Genomic DNA, 19,775 nt, shown 5'->3' with positions numbered 1-19,775 from the left:
TCTTGCTATTCACATACTTGCATCCGATATTTGTTAAAAATATAATATTACGGATTTTTTTAATTACAAATATATTTTATGTAATTCAAAAATATATTATTATACGTATAATTATAAAGTTATAGTGATTTTATAAAAAGAATTTTATAAAAAGAAAAATATAATAAAAATAAAATTGAAAAAAAAAAATTAATTGAGAAACAGGGAATAGAGTGCAACAAGGAGATAAGTGGAAAAAAATAACACGTAAAATCTATATTTAATTACTCGTAGAAAAGATAATAGGAACGAAATTTCCATTAAATTTAATTCTACTAATTTCCTCCGCTTATTTAATTAATTTTCAATCTTCCAACTACATTCTATATCATACTTTATCGTTTTCAACCGTTAAAAACCTTAATCTCCAACGATAAAACGTAACAAATCGCACGATTATATCCTACAAAATGAATAAACCGCATAATTTATACCGAACCGAACAAAACCGTGAATAACGCGATGGAAAATCTCGAAATCGAAATCCTGTTCGATCATCATAACTCGACTTCCTCAATTTCAAAAATCTATCTAGCTCCGCTCGCGTCGAACAAACGTTTCGCATTTGCAAAAATTTGCAAAACATGTCGCCTACGTTCGATTATCCCCGGCAAATTATTATTCGACTTCTATTCGACACTATGCATATCGAAACGTAGTTTATCAATCGCGAACGCCATCGAATGCTATCAGATCGATCGGATGAGGACATTTTAATTGCATCGTTGGGAAATGCACTTTTTTTTTTAAACGCGTTTCCGGTCACGCGATTTTCGAAATTCCGATCGGATAAAAGTGGACGCGAAACACAACATTTTTATTTATTGGTCGATAAAATAAAACACATAATAGTCCGCGACATAAATAGAAATATATTTTTTTAAAGAAGGATTATTCTTGTAGAATTAATAAATATTAAAAAAATATATTACTAGCTCATGCAATTTTCTATATAATACAACCAATCACCCGTATCGATTCGGACTTTTCATCCTATGATATGATTGAGTGATTGGAGGAACAAAAATGTATGCGACTCACCGTCAGATGCGAAGAATATTGTCCTCAAAGTTGTTATAACAAGACAATAACAAGACACCATGAAAGCTATTTTCACGTATAAAAGATGTAGGTAGAAAAATGCAAAAAATCTGCAAAAAAGGAAAAAAGAAAGAAAGAATATTACAATTTAAAGTACCATAATAATTTGAAAAAGTTGAAATAATAACGAATAAAATATTATTAAATTTGCAATACAATAATAACGAAGATTGAAATTTTAATAAAATATAATAATAAAGAATTGAAATTTAATAATTAAAAATTGAAAATTTGATTGTATTTCGGTAAAAAAATAAAAATTATTAATATAAAATATAATTATCGCTTTGCATAATAGATGATTGCTTTATTTTTTCTAAAGAAACACTGACTCTATACCGAAAATGAATATTTAAAAAAAAAATAAAAAAATAAAAGACTATTGATTCAATTATTTAAATTTTATTCAACGAACAAACACTGACTTTACTTTCACGTATGAATAATAATTGTCTGAGCTATTGTGCTAATAAATATTAAAAATACTATTACGAAGCAAGCATCGAGTCTACGATCGCATTCCACGCGTCACAAAAACTCTCTGTATGTACGTAGAAAGTAAATTAGTGGACTAGAAAAACAAAGAAACGAAGTGGAATAGAAGAAATTTAATATTTTTCTTCTCTAACCTTGAGAGTATATAATAATACTACGAAGTTTCTGTCGACTGCGCAATATGAAAACACGCTCGAATGTGTTTGTGTATTCATGTGAGAATAGAGGTTATCTACTAATGACGACGTTACTTTAGAAAATTCGCGATCGAAATACGATGAAATATAAAAGTAAAATCTATTCCTACTCTCTATTTAATCTTGCTCGGTAAAATATATATATATCAATTACGTATTAAATTATTTCAATAATTATAAAAAGGAAATTTACATACCTCAATTTGTTGAAATAAATCATTGCTGAATCTGTATGAAAGGATTCCAATTCAACCGAATTCGTCAAGCGTCTCTGATGCATAATTTTCCTTCTTAATAAAGTTATTTCCGCAATAATCTACACAAAAAAAGAATAAAATTAAAACAAATTACGTTAGAATAAAGCAATAATCGAATCTATATTTCGTCTGAGAAGCTCGTGAATACAAGCTACCGGTAACGAAGTCAAGAAACGAAGAAAGAAAATCGGAAAACTACTTAATTTCGATATAATAATGTTCAATAAATTATTAAATAAAGCTTACCAAATAAATGAAGCTAATTGTAGTCCAAAAATGGTGACGAAGTAGAAATGAAAACGTATCACGCACAACAGTAACACATCCTGCCGCGACGACTTTCCACAGGAGAATGACGCCATATGCAATAAGCTCGCGCAGCCACGTTGTAATTGGCTGTCGCAACACGAGTAGACTTCTGATTGGCTGACGTTACATAGTCTTTTTCTAATTGGTTAATAAAACGCGCCAATTCTTCTAATTGGCTAAAATAACGCGGCACTTGTTCACCTAAAGCGCGCGGAGAATTGAAATGTTATATAGTTCATATGCTTACATTATAATTTATATATTATTCAGTTATTTGATTAATTTGATTTAATAATTATTATTGTTATATACAATAGTGTACAACATGTAATACTCTTGTATAGAGTTCATAAACATCATTTTACGTATAATTACAGTCATAAATAAGCAAATAATATTTAATTTGTAATGCAAATTTTTAAAATTAAAAGCAAATAAAATTCATAAATAAAATTTTCATGAATATTTTCTAGGCTATATTATGTACTTGTATACAATAGTATTCCATATGTAAGATTAAATATTATCAATAGATTATTAATTCCAATGAAATAATATATTTAATGCAAACAAACAATATGTAATTACTTTTACATTAAAACAATGCATAATTTTTTTATTTATCTTTTCAAAAAGAAAACAAAATTCAATTGCTTTCAAAAAATTCAAATATTTTCTTTTCCACACATCTCTAAAACTTTCATTACAACAATATATTGTTACAGAAACTTTCTTCTCCTAAGAAAGTACAAAAGCCCAAGATTTAAACTAACATAAAATTTTTCTAAGGAAAAGAGAGTAGCGAAAAGTACCAAAGTACTAAGAAAATCCATCGAAGAAACCTAAAGGTTTATCTAAATTGAACTTTCTTCATAGAATTTCTCTCTAACATTGATCACAAAGCTGTGTATCAAGGAAAGACAAGAAAAGGAAAGCAACTTTTAACTAACGCGATTTCCAATGATTTGTTGATTCAGTAAAGACGAAATTCTTTAGAAACTTTTTAACAAACATTTTAAATTGAATTCTAATAAAGCCACTCGTAATTCTCCATTTAATGTATAAAAGTTGCTTTGAAGTTTAACGATAATAAGCGGTCATTTAATCCTTACAAAATTTCATTTGAACACATAGATAACTTTTTATATTATTATATTCTTATTATAGACGATATTTAATATTTTTATTAAAATTTTTTAATAAAAGAATGAATACTTTATTTACAAGATAAGTTTTACCCATAGGAGAAGGTAGCTGAATTTGTGAGACATCTTATGTATTTTCTTTTTTTTTTTTTTGAGTTGTTCCTAGAATTTTCATTCCTTTCTCTTTGATTAAAATTTATTTCAAAAAGGGAAAAAAAAAAGAATTTAAATAAAATATGAAAAATACAATGTTCTATTTTAATTCTATCCGATTTTCCAACATTTCAAAAGAATAGGTACAGATTTAATTTCGCAGTAACATATGATAATATGTTATGAATCAAAATTGGTATTCTTTAATTATTTCTAAATTTCCACAAGTTCAATTCAAACGTTCTCAGAGCATTAATTTACATTCCGCAAAATATTGAACAAAAGTAACTCTGAACAACAAACAAAACTCTTTGAATTTTATCGATTTTAGATTCTTCTTTCTCGAAAAAAAAAAATAAAAATTATATCTTATTAATTATTTTTTTTCACAAAGATGACACGATTAACCGAATGTATCACGATCCAATTTCACTGGAAATTCAATGGAAAAAAAAAAAAGGAAAGAAATATTCACGGAATGGAATTTGTAGCAATGCAGCAGAAGTTGGAAAATTTTGGGGGGATTCTATATGGAGATAGGGATCGATTTCATTTGCATCCGAGTTTTGTTAACCGACTACCAGTTGGTTTCCACTTCCATCCACCTCGTGACGTTCATTAAAGAACCGTGGCGTAATCATGGCGTGTAGATTTTTTTTACGAATTTTTTATTTTAATTTCGCGATAATTCCCGGAATTCTCGAGAGAATTGTCGCGCGAAACAATTTCTGTATTATTATTATTATTTTTCTTTTTTTTTTTTAGATTCGAACAGCGCCATTGCACGTGAAACGTCCTCACTCTCTCTCTCTCTCTCTCGAAACTTTTCTAATTTTCAAATTTCTATGCAAATACTCGATTCTTATTTTCGATGCATATTGGGATAGCGATGAATGAATTTTTCGAACCGGTAATACGTTGAAATTTATGAGGTATATATATATATATAATTTTTGACCAACGACTTTTTGATATTTGCAATATTGTTGAATTAACTTTTTATAAATTAATAACGTTAGGATAGGAAATAAAAATCTTTGAAAACAGTCGATATTTTTAGAAACGATTATCATTGAAAAATCGTTGATTTTTAATTAAATTGATGATGATGAATTAATTAGTTAAAAGTTAGTAATAATATAAATAAAAAAATCTTAAATTTGGCGTATAATATTCATAACGAAACTTACAAATCAGTTGGTTTAAAGTTTAAAAAGAATATTTAAGCAACCTCAACTTGTATAAAGAGGCGTTCCACTTTCTTAATATTAGCATAAAATTCCTTAAATCAACCAAAGTTTCGAAAATATTTATTTTAGCATAATATTTACCGATAATATACATATTCCTTTTCTATCAAAAATAGAATAAAAAAAAGAATAAAAAAAAAAAAAGAAAAGTGAAATTAATATCATCATCAAAATCTGATTCTTTTTTATTTTTATTTTATTTTATTCTTAAATTTCTTGAACCACCAAACTTTTGTTTCATAAAAGATACATATATTTAACTTAATTTTAAAAAATTTTTCACATAAGAAGTTTTCAAGTTTTGATAAAAAAAAAAAGAAAGGAAAGAAAGGAAATCCCTCAAGCATTCAAGCATTCGTTCAAAATTTACTGAGAGAGGAGGATAAAGATTGAAATACGCAAATAGACAGTTTATTTCGACGAATCTGAAAATGAAGCTAGTGACCCATTAATCGCGGCCAGATCGGCGAGAGTCAAAGTTATATACGCGGTCGTCAATTTGCTTTTCATTGACAGTGTCTGGTCGAAATTTAGTGAGCTGGGCGGAGACAGGAAACGAATCGTGGTTGACAATGATTAATCGTTGGGAAATGGATCGGTACACCAGCAATTTCCATTTGCAATAACCGGGTAAAATAATAAAATATATCGCTTTCAAAATTTCGTCCTGTATACGATTATCATTTTTTTTTTTTTTTTTTTTTTTTTACACATCTTAGAAATAATATTGAACGCGTCAATTCGTAATCTGGAATTGGAAGAAGAGAAAAAAGAGATCTATTTTTTATTTTTCCACCAAACATTAATTTGCCAGAATCTTGAATAATTCTAAATCAGATCATAATTCGAAACCAAAAAAAAATAGAAAATAATCGAGTTCATCACACCGTACGTTCTCATAGAATTTACCATAAAATTCTCATCAATTCTCATATAAAGAGACTATTAAATTCCAATTACTTTCATTCTTAAGTACGAACCCATCCATCTTCAAAATTCCATTAAAACACATAATATCTAATATCAAGCCTACACTAACCAAATTTATATCTATTCAATTCTTAATACTACTTTCTACTCTAAAATTCAAATTTTAAAAAATAAAACATATCAGAAACTGTCAAATATCTCCTTAATCATCCTCAATAAATTATCTAAAATGCATCTAAATTATTTTTACCGTTCACATTGCCAAGAAAAGGAATCATCAAAAATCATCCCCTGACTCCCATCCCCATTAATATCCATGATCTATAACAGAACGTAACGTTAACGATACAACTTAACTCTGGCGTGGATTTCCATTCCACGTGACCACCACCACCACCACCATAAATTCGTCACCAACGTGGTCCAACGACATAACTCAGCCACCGACAATGGATCCAGGACACCTAACGCGGGCGACAATCGTCGCGCAATATCGCGCCACGCGTCCCCTATGGTGCATTAACGACAGCCAAGGACCCCCTTCCCTCCCTCCCTTCTCCCCTCTGAAAGTGTACACGCGTTCCAGCTACTGGAGTTTCGATCATTGGAACGATGCAATTTCGCGATAGTTACCGTGGCCCATCCCGAGGGAGTCGAGGAGAGGAGGGGAGGATAACTTCCGACAAGCTTGGGATCCTGCCCTCTCGGTTTAACCCGCCCTGCGTCCAATCCCTCGACAAATACCGTGGCCGTCTCGTAAACTTTGCCAACTTCCCCTTTAACTCTGTCGTCGATGGTCAATTTCCTTGGGATCCACCCTTGAGCCACCCTTCCTCGGTGTACATGTGTCGGGTCGAGGCTGAAGAATCGAAGGGGAGAAGAAGTCGCTTTGTGAAGAGAAGAAGGGAAGCGGAAAGATGGAAAGGGATGGAGAAATATGTTTGTAGAATGACAGAGGGATTTCTGAGAGGGAGTTTGATACGGTTTCTTGGAAAAACTTGTGAATTTTTATTGTTGAAGGGTTGTTCGATTAAGATTAATATTTAGAGAAGGTGTTGTGAGGGATACGTGAAATATTTTGGAAAGGGGAGGATAAAGGGTGAATGCATACTCATCTTCCCGATATTTAGAATTGAATATTGCGAGAAACAGGTACAGATGATTGATTATATTTCAATGGAGCGCTAATAAATATTGCCTAAAGTTACTTAATCTATCAAAGATACGATCTAATATTTCTTTTTTTCGAAAACAGAACAAGAATGTATATTTGCAAAGGATATTCTGTTGGAATGGCGTTTACGAAATCAATAACCTCGACTCATTTTGCAAAAGTTCGTTCTTTGAAGTAACGAGAAATCGTTTAGAAATCCTCTTATATCCGGCAATCTCTTCCTCCGGGTTATTCCATCGTTTCGCGCTCTTCTCAATTAGGTTAAGTCGATCCTCGTTGGTCGAGCAACGAATTTTCTTCCACCGGAAAAATGTCGTCAGCGATTTGCAAACCGTTTAAATGTGGAGGAGAGAAAGATTGCGTAAAAAAAGATGTTCGATCCTTGTTGGATTTCCACGAAAGTTCGAATCGACGGATATGGCCGGATAATTCGACTAACAGGTTCTATGAGAAAATCGCGGAGGGAGGGGGAGCAGCGCCAAACCGGAAGCCACGGCCAAGATTACCGACAAGATCCAATAACCTCTTGGAAAGCTCTTCCGCCACGTGCTTTTATCCTAAGTCGCGTGTTTTCTTCGAAATCCGCTTATCCATGAATAAATTATCGGCAAGGGGAGGGGAAACGTGAATCCATACGATTTTATAGTATTTTATTTTTTTCTTCTTCTTCTAGATCCAATTCAACGTACATTATTAATCCCAATTGTGATTCGAAACTTAATATTACACTATGATATACCATTTATTATATTAAATTCTCATCGCAACAAGTTTTCTCACATGTCTCCTTATCTCAAACTATTCTTTATTGAAGCAATAAAACTCTAAGAATCACGTAAAAAAGAAAAAAAAAAAAAGAAAGAAAGAGAAACTTTTGTATCTCGCCAACCAAAAATTGAATTCGACGACGAAGGAAAGAAAGTTCAAACAAAATGATCTCCCGTCCAATTCACACCCTGTCTTTTACACAAACAAAAAAAGAGGATTAACCAGCTTTGTCCCTAAATACCCTTACTTACCTCACCCTTACCCGCTCAATTTTTTCGTCCCCTTCCTCCCAATGCGAGAAGGACGGACAAAGGAAGATGGAGTGACAGAGAGAGAGAGAAAGAGGGAGAGAGGAGTTACACGGCCAGTAATTGGTCGTCATTGTAGCGGAATTCAGCTTGATCCGTTAATCTGTCGAACGTGGCCGGCCGGTTTACACGTCCGCGTTAATCCGCTACGAAGTTTCTAACGGCGGCCGTGTAAAAGCAGCTCGTAATTTGTAAGTGACACGAGGGCTCACCCTGCACCCCTCGAGGACGCAGGGGTCGCAGTCGCGCGCGAAACGGATACGTGTTGGCGGGATTAAACGCGGCGTAAATTATCCGTGATCCTACTCCCGATTCGAAACAGATCGATTGGATCGATTGAATCCGATCGAAGCTCGATTATCGCCATTCGTGAATCGGTTCGATCTTGAAGTATTTCTTATTTTTCACGATGAGTTGTTACAGTGAATAGATTTCGAGATCATTGATCGATTTATTCTTGCTTATTAAATATTATTGCTTATGATTGCGCCTGGATCGATTTGGTATTTTATTGTTATTTAATTTGAAATAAAAGAAATCACGGAAGCAATAAAGAGTATTAATATTAAGAAGAAAATTTAAAGGGGAGGATAAAAAAAGAGAGGAAATTTTGCGAGAATTGATAGTAAAAGACGAGGGATTTCCTGTGATAAAAAGTATCTTAAAAAGTGCGATTTATGGTTTTCGAGGAAGAATTACAAAGGCATTAAAGGAAAAAAATAAAAAAGAATAAAATTCCGACGCGAAAGGGAAAAATAGAGGATATCACCAGTGGATAACGTTGTAAACGAGAAGATGAGGAGGGATAAAATTCTTGGAGAGAAGATATTTTTTAAATAATAAACACTGTCGTCAAATTTTTAAGATTTTTAAGAACGATGGAAATATTACACCCAATATTATTATAATAATTAATAAATGATGAATTTCTATTAAAATGCGTAGCATTATGCAAATTTAATAAAATTATTACACTGTAAAATATGTGTAATGCACACAACAATAAAACACCGTATGTTGATTACAATATAATAATCTCGATTATATTTTTAAAATAACAATGAGAAATTTTATAGAAATTTATTTTATTAAATCGACTATAATAATATCGAGATATAGAAAAATGCAATCTGTTGCGAAAAGATAATCCGTTGCAAAGATTTGATCCAGAAAAAAATTGGCCTTTGATTAATACGAGTTGTACGATATTGGGGAATGGATAGTGGGAAACACGAAGTGCAACACGTGTACGTACCATTCGTGCAGTTTAAGCACTCTTTACAACGGAATTTTTAACAGAAAAATCGACGTTCGATTCGACTCGATTAAATCGATTCGGCGGACTAAATATAAATTTCACTTGGCTGCTTTCTATTCTCGTTTTATCGAGTATCTGTTTTTAGCATTCCAAGGAAAATACTTTTGTAATTCTACTTCCTATTTGCGACAAATTTTCTTCGTACGCAATATTATAATCCTCATATCCTGATCGATATTGTAACATGGAGAAATTTCACGTGATTCCGAAAAATCGATGAAAATTTAACAAATTTTTACGAAATAAAATATTATTATTTGATATGTTTTTTTTTAGAGATATAATTTGGGAGAATATTTATAGAGATAAAAATTATTTGATAATTAAAAAATTACTACGATTTATAGAAATGATTAAACGTGTACAGTTACATTTCTCCCTGAATGAATAAAAACCTATATTAACTTTGTCAAAAGCTTTTTAAATAATTTTGCAGAATTGACAGAATTGGAAAAATTTGAAACCAGTCTATTTGATTGATTTGGTGATTCGTTAAATCTATTAACAAAAAAACAAAATCCAAAATTATTCTGAATAAAAAATACATCTCGATTCATTAAATAATTCATTTAATTTTCCCCTCGATTCTTTTTATATTCTATTTTCTACAAGAATATCTGCACCAAATATCTGGAAATTTCAAATCTTATCGTTAACAAGTTGTATGGCTTTCGTATCAAATGTGTAGATTCGGATGTACGTAAGCCCATGGATCGACAACAACTTTCTTCACGAAAGTTTAAATGCCAACCTGCCAAGGATTCCAAAGCTTGCAAAGTTCCAGAAGTAAACAACGATTGTTTACACGGGAAGCTTTGAAAGCGTTAGACAATGGATTCATTGAGATAGCGCGTGCAAGATGGTGAGTTTTAAAAGTTTGAAACTCGTGGATCCTCTTCTCGAAAAAAAGAAAAAATTAAGAAATTTTACTTATTCTCGAAAATTTATTGCATCTTCTCGTCACAATTTTTACTAATTTTTCTTTTTTGGAGATATAAATAACGTTCTACTGATATTCAAAGCGATACGATTTCTAGAAAGAATATCTCTCTTTTTTTTCGAGACGAAAGGAATTTTTGAAAAATATAGGATATATAATGCAGAAGAGGAATATTGCATTTCTTAACGAGAATAAAAGAAAATTTCAAGGTATCAAATATCTCTTGTTGCGCGAGAAAAATAACGAACTTTTTACTACTTTGAAGAAGGAAAAAAGAGAGAGGAAAAAAAAGAGAATTCATAGCAAAGGAGATATTATTCAACGATTTGAAAAACGAGTGAATGAAAAATGTGATTCGAAATTATTTCCCTCCCCGAATTCTACTAAATTTATCGAATTGCAAATCATCGGTGCAACAATAACTACGCAGAAACAATCGATGAAAACGAATAATTTTTCCCCATCCAAATTTCCCAATTATTATTTTCAACATTTGCAAATTACATCGGCGACGATATCACAAATCACAAAAGGTGATCCCGATTTTACCGATATCTTAACAGTAGACAATAGATACGCAACCATGCGTCAAAGGGATTAAACTAAGACTATTGTAAATTATTCTGTCAATTCGATAACAGTAATTATCATCGATCACGAGCTGTTGATAAATCCTCTTGATTTATTTTAATATCCCGTTGCGTGTTAATCTATTGAATCGTTTTATTTTATCTAAGAGAGATCTGTAAAAAAAAATCGAAGACAAATCGGTTAAAGGTTCGAATGATTTTCGAACGTTTCGAAATATGAATCATGAATTTTTAAAAAAATGATAAATAAAGAACGATAAAGAATAATACGGATTGATGAACGAGAATATTGTCGAATAAAATACTCGTGTTAAAAATGATGTCGAAACATTGTGAATTTCGTATTTCGTGAAATTACAAAGTACAAAAACAAATGACAAATGAAGGATCGTCGAATAAAATATTCAGGATGATATACATGCGTGTATATACATTCGAAAAATAAAAGGATAGAGAAAAAGTCGGATATTGATACGTCGTGAATTTTATATTCAATAATAATAATAAAAATCACAATAATACACGATGAACAAGTATATTAAAAAAGTTATCAAAGTGTTTTAAAAGAATTATTTCCCGAATGCGAAGCGAATTATGAATCACCGTTCGTATCGTATCCGAGGGCAACTTTTAACAATCGATCCCGATATAAACAATGTTATTCGACGTACGCTCGAAACTTTGTATGTAACTCGCGCGCACAAAGACAAATGGGGACAGTCGATTTCGCGACGTCGAGGAGTAACATTGTCTGGATAACGTGCCGTCTATATTTATTATAACACAATATTATACGCATTATGGACAATTTAGTTTTTTTTTCTCGATACATTGATGGAATTTTTTACGTTTTTTCCTGCGATTATGATTAAATTTAATTTGAACGGTAATATAAAAAATTTTATTTTTCAATATTCTTGATGATCGATCGATCCAAGGTTTTTTCTTTTTTTTAAATTCATCGACGATTGAATCTTAATAATTAAATCAAATCGAGTAAATCTCATGTGCTTTTGATTTGGAAGAGAAAAAATCGATGATAAACTGTTATTAGTTTAATTGAGAATAATATAATAATAATTTGTAGTTTTTTTCTCCATTTATGATTAAATTTAATTTGAACGGTAATATAAAAAATTTTATTTTCCAATATTTTTAATGATCGATCGATCCAAGATTGTTTTTTCTTTTTTTTAAATTCATCGACGATTGAATCGTAATAATTCGAGTAAATCTCTTGTGTTTTTGATTTGAAAGAGAAAAAATCGATGATAAACTGTTATTGGTTTAATTGAGAATAATATAATTTGTAGATTTTTTCCTGCATTTATGATTAAATTAAATTTGAACGGTAATATAAAAAATTTTATTTTTTAATATTCTTGATGATCGATCGATCCAAGATTTTTTTCTTTTTTTTAAATTCATCGACGATTGAATCTTAATAATTAAATCAAATCGAGTAAATCTCGTGTGCTTTTGATTTGGAAGAGAAAAAATCGATGATAAACTGTTATTGGTTTAATTGAGAATAATATAATTTGTAGATTTTTTCCTGCATTTATGATTAAATTAAATTTGAACGGTAATATAAAAAATTTTATTTTTCAATATTCTTGATGATCGATCGATCCAAGGTTTTTTTCTTTTTTCTAAATTCATCGACGATTGAATCGAATAATAATTTGATCAAGTCGAGTAAATCTCGTGCTTTTGATTTGGAAGAGAAAAAATCGATGATAAACTGTTATTGGTTTAATTGAGAATAATATAATTTGTAGATTTTTTCCTGCATTTATGATTAAATTAAATTTGAATATAAAAATTTTATTTTTCAATATTTTTGATGATCGATCGATCCAAGATCGTTTTTTCTTTTTTTTAAATTCATCGATGATTGAATCATAATAATTCGAGTAAATCTCGAGTGTGCTTTTAATTTGAAAGAGAAAAAATCAATGATAAACTGTTATCAGTTTAATTGAGAATAATATAATAATAATTTGTAGTTTTTTTTCTCCATTTATGATTAAATTTAATTTGAACGATAATATAAAAAATTTTATTTTTCAGTATTCTTAATGATCGATCGATCCAAGATTTTTTCCTTTTTTTTTTAAATTCATCGACGATTGAATCGAATAATAATTTGATCAAATCGAATAAATCTCGAGTGTGCTTTTGATTTGGAAGAGAAAAAATCGATGATAAACTGTTATTAATTTAATTGAGAATAATATAATAATAATTTGTAAGTTTTTTCCTGCATTTATGATTAAATTTAATTTAAACAATAATATAAAAAATTTTATTTTTCAGTATTCTTGATGATCGATCGATCCAAGGTTTTATTCATCGACGATTGAATCGGAATAATAATTCGATCAAATCGAGTAAATCTCGAGTGTGCTGTTGATTTGGCAGGGAAAAAAATCGATGATAAATTGTTATCGGTTTAATTGAGAATAATATAATAATAATTTGTAGGTAATGTAGGTATTATTATATTAATAATACGTTCAATATTCTGATCTAAACAGGATAGAACAAGGATTACAGGGGATGGTTTCTGGTATATGGTGTAACGTTACTCTGTTACAATGCCATAACGTTATAATCCTGCAATACTGTCTACACAATGCTACACAATGCTACAATGCTATAGTATCACGATACCGAGAGATATCACACGATCCATCCTGCCAACATTACGAAACAATTACAGTTTCTTTATATAAGCGTTCTTTATATCGCTTCTTTGTCACTTCATTCTCTCCAATTATTTCGAAGAAAATCAACAATCTTTTATTTTCAGTGCACAATTTTCTATTCATTGGAAAAAAATTAATAAAAAAATGGAAGCATATGTCGCACAACTCTTTTATTTTTATTCTCGATAATATAAAATATAAGGAAAAAATCACATTGCACGATTTTCTACTCGTTAATTGAGAAAAAGATTAGTAACAAAGGTAGAAGCATATCGTACAAAGATTAAAAAAAAATTTACGAAGAATTATCACATTTGATAAAATAATTTCTTATCAAATGTGATAATTTTTCGTATATTTTTTAATAAAATAATTTCTTATCAAAGTTTAAATATTTCGTAAAATACTCGATTCTGAATCTTTATATATATATATTTTTTTTTTTAAGAAAGAAAATCACATTACCATCTTTCGTAAACCCAAAGATTTGAAACACTACTATTAAAACAATGGTGAAGACATTGCGTGTGCCTCGCCAAGTCGATCACACGCTGTTTTTCCCGCTGATTGCGAAGAAATGGAGGCAGGAAATACGAGGATCCCGTCGATCTTCCGATATGAACCACTCGAGTTATACCGCGAACGGGTTTCAAAGAAGTGAGGGGAAGCTATTAGGACCGGTGACGAGATCGCTGCGAGCAATCTTCGCCATCGTCGCGAGTGCGATGATCGTTTAAGAGCGATGAGGATGCGATTTCGATCCTGAATCGCGCGGATTTGGAAATCAAGCTTGATTTTCCGAGTGAAAATCTGATGGGCCGAACGATTGGAATTCTTTTTTCACGAGAAATAATTCAATTACCTCTTTAAATTTTAAATTGAATTATTTTTTTAGAAAAAAAGAATGATATTTTTACATAGAAATTTGCATAGAAAAAAATCTTCGATTTATTCTTGACTTCATGACATATCTTAAACTTTTTCCAATTTAAATAATATCGTGTGAATTCGGGATAAAATCAAATTTGATTTCTCGAATGAGAATCTAAACGGGTGAAGAGATGATTAGAATCATTCGAGAGAAATTTAATAAGAGTCTAGGATTTGGAGAAATTTGTGAAATTATGCGTTATGGGAATTACACGTTAAAATAATATTTGTCCTTTGTTACAGTTATAAGAATACAGGGAAGCGTAAATTTCTAGTATGAATTAGAGTGATTAAACAACGAATTTTCTTCACAGCGAAATATTATTTTAATGGCTGTGATAATTCGGATAGGAGGGGTTTCGTGGCAAGCGTTATAAATTTTTGGAAAAGTTTACGGAAGCTCGAGGGCACGACGAGATCGGCAATTTCTGAATTTTCCGCACATCCTATACGCAAATCTTGTTGCTTTTAACTTGTTATCTGTGAACACGTTGCTCGTGTAACTTTCTCAAGTTTCGAACTTTCAACAACGTGCCTGTATGAAAGCTGGATCTCACGTCGTAGTTATTTTTCCGCCACGTTTCATTTGATACCCTATTTAAGAAATTAATGAATGTTGAATTCAAGGCTCGATTGTAGAGAGAAAGGAAAAATTGTGGAGAGAAAGGAAAAATATTTCTGTTCGGTTGAATTAATTCGAATTAAAATTGAAAATAAAAATCTTACATCTCGATTTAAATTTTCGTACGCGTGGAATTCTTTTGTAACAAAAAGAATTGAAATTTTAATAAAATTTAAAAATGAGATCAGAAAAATTTAATTTCGGTTTAGTAGTGATATAAAAAACTAGTCAGAAATAAGAAGATGAATTTATTCCGTAAAATTTTAAATTTTCAAAATGTTTACTTTCGTTTATTTTTTTTTAATCACAAGAAAATAAACTTGAGATAAATTTCGAAGGAAATCGTTCGCTTTAAATCCAATTAAAATTTAAAAAACTTTAAACTGCTATAACTTTGAAGATAATCACTTCCGGTCAATGAGTGAACGATCGTTAAAAGCGCGGAACTTTACTCTTTGAAACGCATTTCGATTTATCTCGATACGACTTCCGGTTGCCAAGATATCATCGCGTAAAGAAAAGAGTAATTTTTAACCATTCGTCCAAAACTCGATTAAAATTAAGAAAAATTTAAATCGCTATAACTCGAAAAATAATGACTTCCGGTCAACGAGTGAACGATCGTTAGAAAGGGGGAACTTTACTCTTTAAAACCCATTTCGATTTATCTCGATACGACTTCCGGTTTCCGAGATATCATCGCACAAAGAAAAAGTAATTTTTAATCATTCATTTTGAGCATTAAAATTCGTGAAATTTTGAACCGCTATAACTTCGAAAGTAATGACTTCCGGTCAACGAGTGAACGATCGTTAGAAACGGGGAACTTTACCCTTTAAAACCCATTTCGATTTATCTCGATACGACTTCCGGTTGCCGAGATATAATCGCGTAAAGAAAAGATAATTTTTAATCATTCATTTTGAGCATTAAAATTCGTGAAATTTTGAATCGCTATAACTTCGAAAATAATAACTTCCGGTCAACGAGTGAACGATCGTTAGAAACGGAGAACTTTACTCTTTAAAACCCATTTCGATTTATCTCGATACGACTTCCGGTTGCCGAGATATCATCGCGCAAAGAAAAGAGTAATTTTTAATCGTTTATTATCTCCGTCCTTGTCGCTTACTCGGACCTCTCGCTCGCACCTCGCCTCACCGACCTATCCCAAACTGCAGGCAAGCGACAGACGCGATTCCTGGAAGAACGTAGTACTACATTTCCAGGAAAAATATCTAGGTTACTAGGTCGCGAGTCCATTCATAAATTTCCGCGCTACCTTAACCGCTTACGGACACTTTGAATCCTCGTATCTCGGCAACCGATCGAGATATCGGGATAAATCAAAAAGCATCTTCAATGGCACGCTTCCCTCTATATCCCCTGAGCGAATTTTGATGATAAAAAAAATTCCTTCTCGCGCTTATACACATGGAATCTCAGTTCCATTTTTTTTTTTTTTTTTAACACAAGATAATATGGAAGATAGATCAGAACGCGTTTGAATTTATTCCTTCGTCAATAAAAATCCGTGATATAATAATCATCTACGTTTTATATATATATACATAAAATAAACAAGATGGTGACGATTGGAGGATAATTAACTCGACGAGACAATTTTACAGGAGGAACAAGTGAGCAGGGGGCCTGAAGTGGGCCAGGCTGGCCGTGACGAAAGCGTTGACAAGCGGGGCGTCGTTAATGGAATCCCGTAGTTTCACGTGGAACGGCCGCGACGAGTGAATCAAAGGGGCCGCGGGGGTCGCTCGTTGACATGACAATTGCGCCAATCATCAATGCGTGAATCACGGACAATCCACTTTGCCGTCGTCCTCCCGTCGTCCTTTCGGCCCTCGTAGTCGTGTTACGTCCGCCCTCGTTACGGGTTGCCGTCACGTTGCGGAAAGTTCGATATCGATCCCCCCTCCCTCTCTCGCTCGATCCAACCCCTGGCCACGTGTGTGTGTGTATGTGTGTATGTGTGCGTGCGCGCCGCGGCCTTGCCACGCGTGACTTTCGCTGGATACCGGCCAATAATATGACGTGACTCGTCCGTCGATCGTTGAATCGGTGATTTGCATACGGGTTTGTGACGTTATTGGATTGACTTGAACGATGCGTTTTCTTTTCCTCTTCTTTCTTTCTCTCTTCTTCTTCTTTCTTTCTCGAGAAGAATCGATGAATAATTTTTTTGATTGATCATCCTTCGGAATAATTAATTTTTATATTTTTCCCGATATTTCCGATTCGAGGAAATTTTGCATCTAAAATTGAATAGTTGGAAACTTGCATGGATGTTGAAGTGATTATAACGAGGTTTAGAATTCTTTATAAGTAATCTTCCTAGATATTTGTGAGTAGCAATAAGTATTACGATTTTATTCTCGAACATCCATTTTGGCAATAAATATTGATTCGAGAAAGAATAACGGTTTAGTATTCTCTGGCAAATAAGTAACGATTTACGAAAGGAAACAAAGCGTTATTCAATTAAATTATTCATAATTCATCGAGACTTGTAATACTTCTTTCGTAAACACGTGTTAATTAAAAAAAAAAAAAATACAAATCACACGCGATAAACGAGATCGAAGGAAGAATTTATAACGAAATCAATTCGAAAGATAAATCATTGGAAAAAGAGAACAGGAAAGAAACGATTTCTCATATTCCGAATACTTGCCAAAATTACAACGCGTTGTCCCGGCCAATCCGTTGAAAACGTTCGTCTTTTTTTCCACCGCTAAAATATTCCCGCGAATTAAACGTTTTCCAACCGCACAATTTGCCCATCGCCCCCCCTCTCCCTCTCCCTTCGTTATGAACGCGGCCTTTGTTAATTTAAACACTCTTCTCCCCTGTAATCCCGTATCGCGCGCGAAAATGCGGGGAGGGGGTGCAAAAGTGAGGGGTGTGTACGGTCATCCGCCGAATTGAATGCCCGTCTCTCTAATCAAGGATCGCCGATTTTATCGAATCGCCCGTTAAATCGATCATCGTTCGACGTGAATGGGAATAACAGGGACTAATAATCGAGTGAGCGTGTGTGTTTCGAACCAAATCCACGATATTCGACCATCTTGCTTTCCACGTTTTAAAAGATGAAATTTATATAATTTCGAGGAACTTGGTACACCTTGGCACATCGAGGATTCTTAGGATTATCTCAAAGAATGGCGATTTGGTATACAAATATATTTTACATCGATCTTGGAACTTGGAACTAAATCAATCGGTTTTACAATTTTTTTAAATCTTAGTGAATCTTAATCAATCTATCTTAATCTTAGATTCGAAAATTCGTGTCAGCGGATTATTAGGATTCTTTATAAAATTCGAAAGTTCGGATTAATTTTTCTCGGATAGAAAGTTAATCATCGTCTTCTAAGATCGTTACGATTTAAATTTTTAAAGAAATCGTTTACGGATAAAGAAAAGAATTCCGGGTTTCTCGAAACTTTTTTTAACAAGGTGAATTTTTTTAACAAGGATAACGGTGAAACGCGCGTTATCGCGTTTGAGATGAACGAGAAAACTGATTCCGCGAGACGCATATATGCTTAACATCGTCCGAAATACGCGATATCATTCATGCATACAGCATCTAATATGCAAAACGCGAATTATGCAAAATATGCAACGTACGTAATATGTTACGCGATGTATTTTAGGGAACAATGTTTCCCGGATATATTTTAATGGGCCGCGTTGAACTATTTTTTAATAACCATTTACCATCCAAATTGCGAGTAATTTGAAAATGATTAATGCAGTTTTTCTTGACAGTTTTATATTGAAACTTATTTGTTATCAGCGTGGAAGAATTTACAGGGAAGCGATTAAATTTTTACACGAGAAAAGGGATAATTCTTCGAAACGAAGAAATGTTTGTACGATTTTTTTCATAACTCGAAGGAAAAAAAGGGGGGCGAAAAATGTTCGATCGATGTTTGTCATCATTTTAGCGATAAGTTGGCGAACAAATCGAAACAATTATCGATATCCCGATTATCATATTCGCTAGGAGATTAATTTAATTTAATTTAATTGCGCTCCTGAATTAATTCCGCTAATTAATTCGAAAAGGCGCAACGAGGGAATGCAACAATTTGTTGATTAAAAAGAGAAGGAAAATTAATCGTAAAGAGGAAGGTTCGATGATAAAATTTCTCTAGTCAAAATTATTGGAATTAATTCGATCTAATTGCATCGTTAATCAATTCGAAATGATACGTTACGAATTTGCTAAATGAAATAATTAAAATTATTTGCAATATAATAATATTTAAACAAAATTTCATCGTTTTATTTTATTAGAATAATTTGTCTGTTGCAAGAAAATAATATCATCCGTAGCACAGGATTAGATTTCGCGTAGAAAAGATCAAGCTCTTGCTACGCCATGTCGAAGATTGAAGGCAAACATTTTACGGATACACCATATTGAACCCGATACACGATATTACGAGAAGTAATACATGGTATAAAATAATATAACATTGTAGAATAATAACTACTTTTTATTGAAAAAC

The 19,775-nt window shown here is 32.1% G+C and overlaps 1 long non-coding RNA gene across 1 annotated transcript in view; it reads right to left on the bottom strand.

Moving 5' to 3' along the window:
• LOC100577266 overlaps positions 1–2,525 on the bottom strand; it is an 80,063-nt gene extending 77,538 nt beyond the window's left edge. The window contains exons 1-3 of the long non-coding RNA XR_003305376.1: positions 2,336–2,525; positions 2,030–2,148; positions 1,081–1,190 (exon numbers count right to left, since the gene is read on the bottom strand). This is a non-coding gene — a long non-coding RNA (uncharacterized LOC100577266). The remainder of the gene's footprint in view (positions 1–1,080; positions 1,191–2,029; positions 2,149–2,335) is intronic.
• Positions 2,526–19,775: the final 17,250 nt, after the last annotated feature.

Source organism: Apis mellifera, linkage group LG9, assembly GCF_003254395.2.
Source record: "Apis mellifera strain DH4 linkage group LG9, Amel_HAv3.1, whole genome shotgun sequence".
In the NCBI taxonomy this organism is placed as follows: domain Eukaryota; kingdom Metazoa; phylum Arthropoda; class Insecta; order Hymenoptera; family Apidae; genus Apis; species Apis mellifera.
This window is presented reverse-complemented; position numbering and strand designations above follow the sequence as displayed.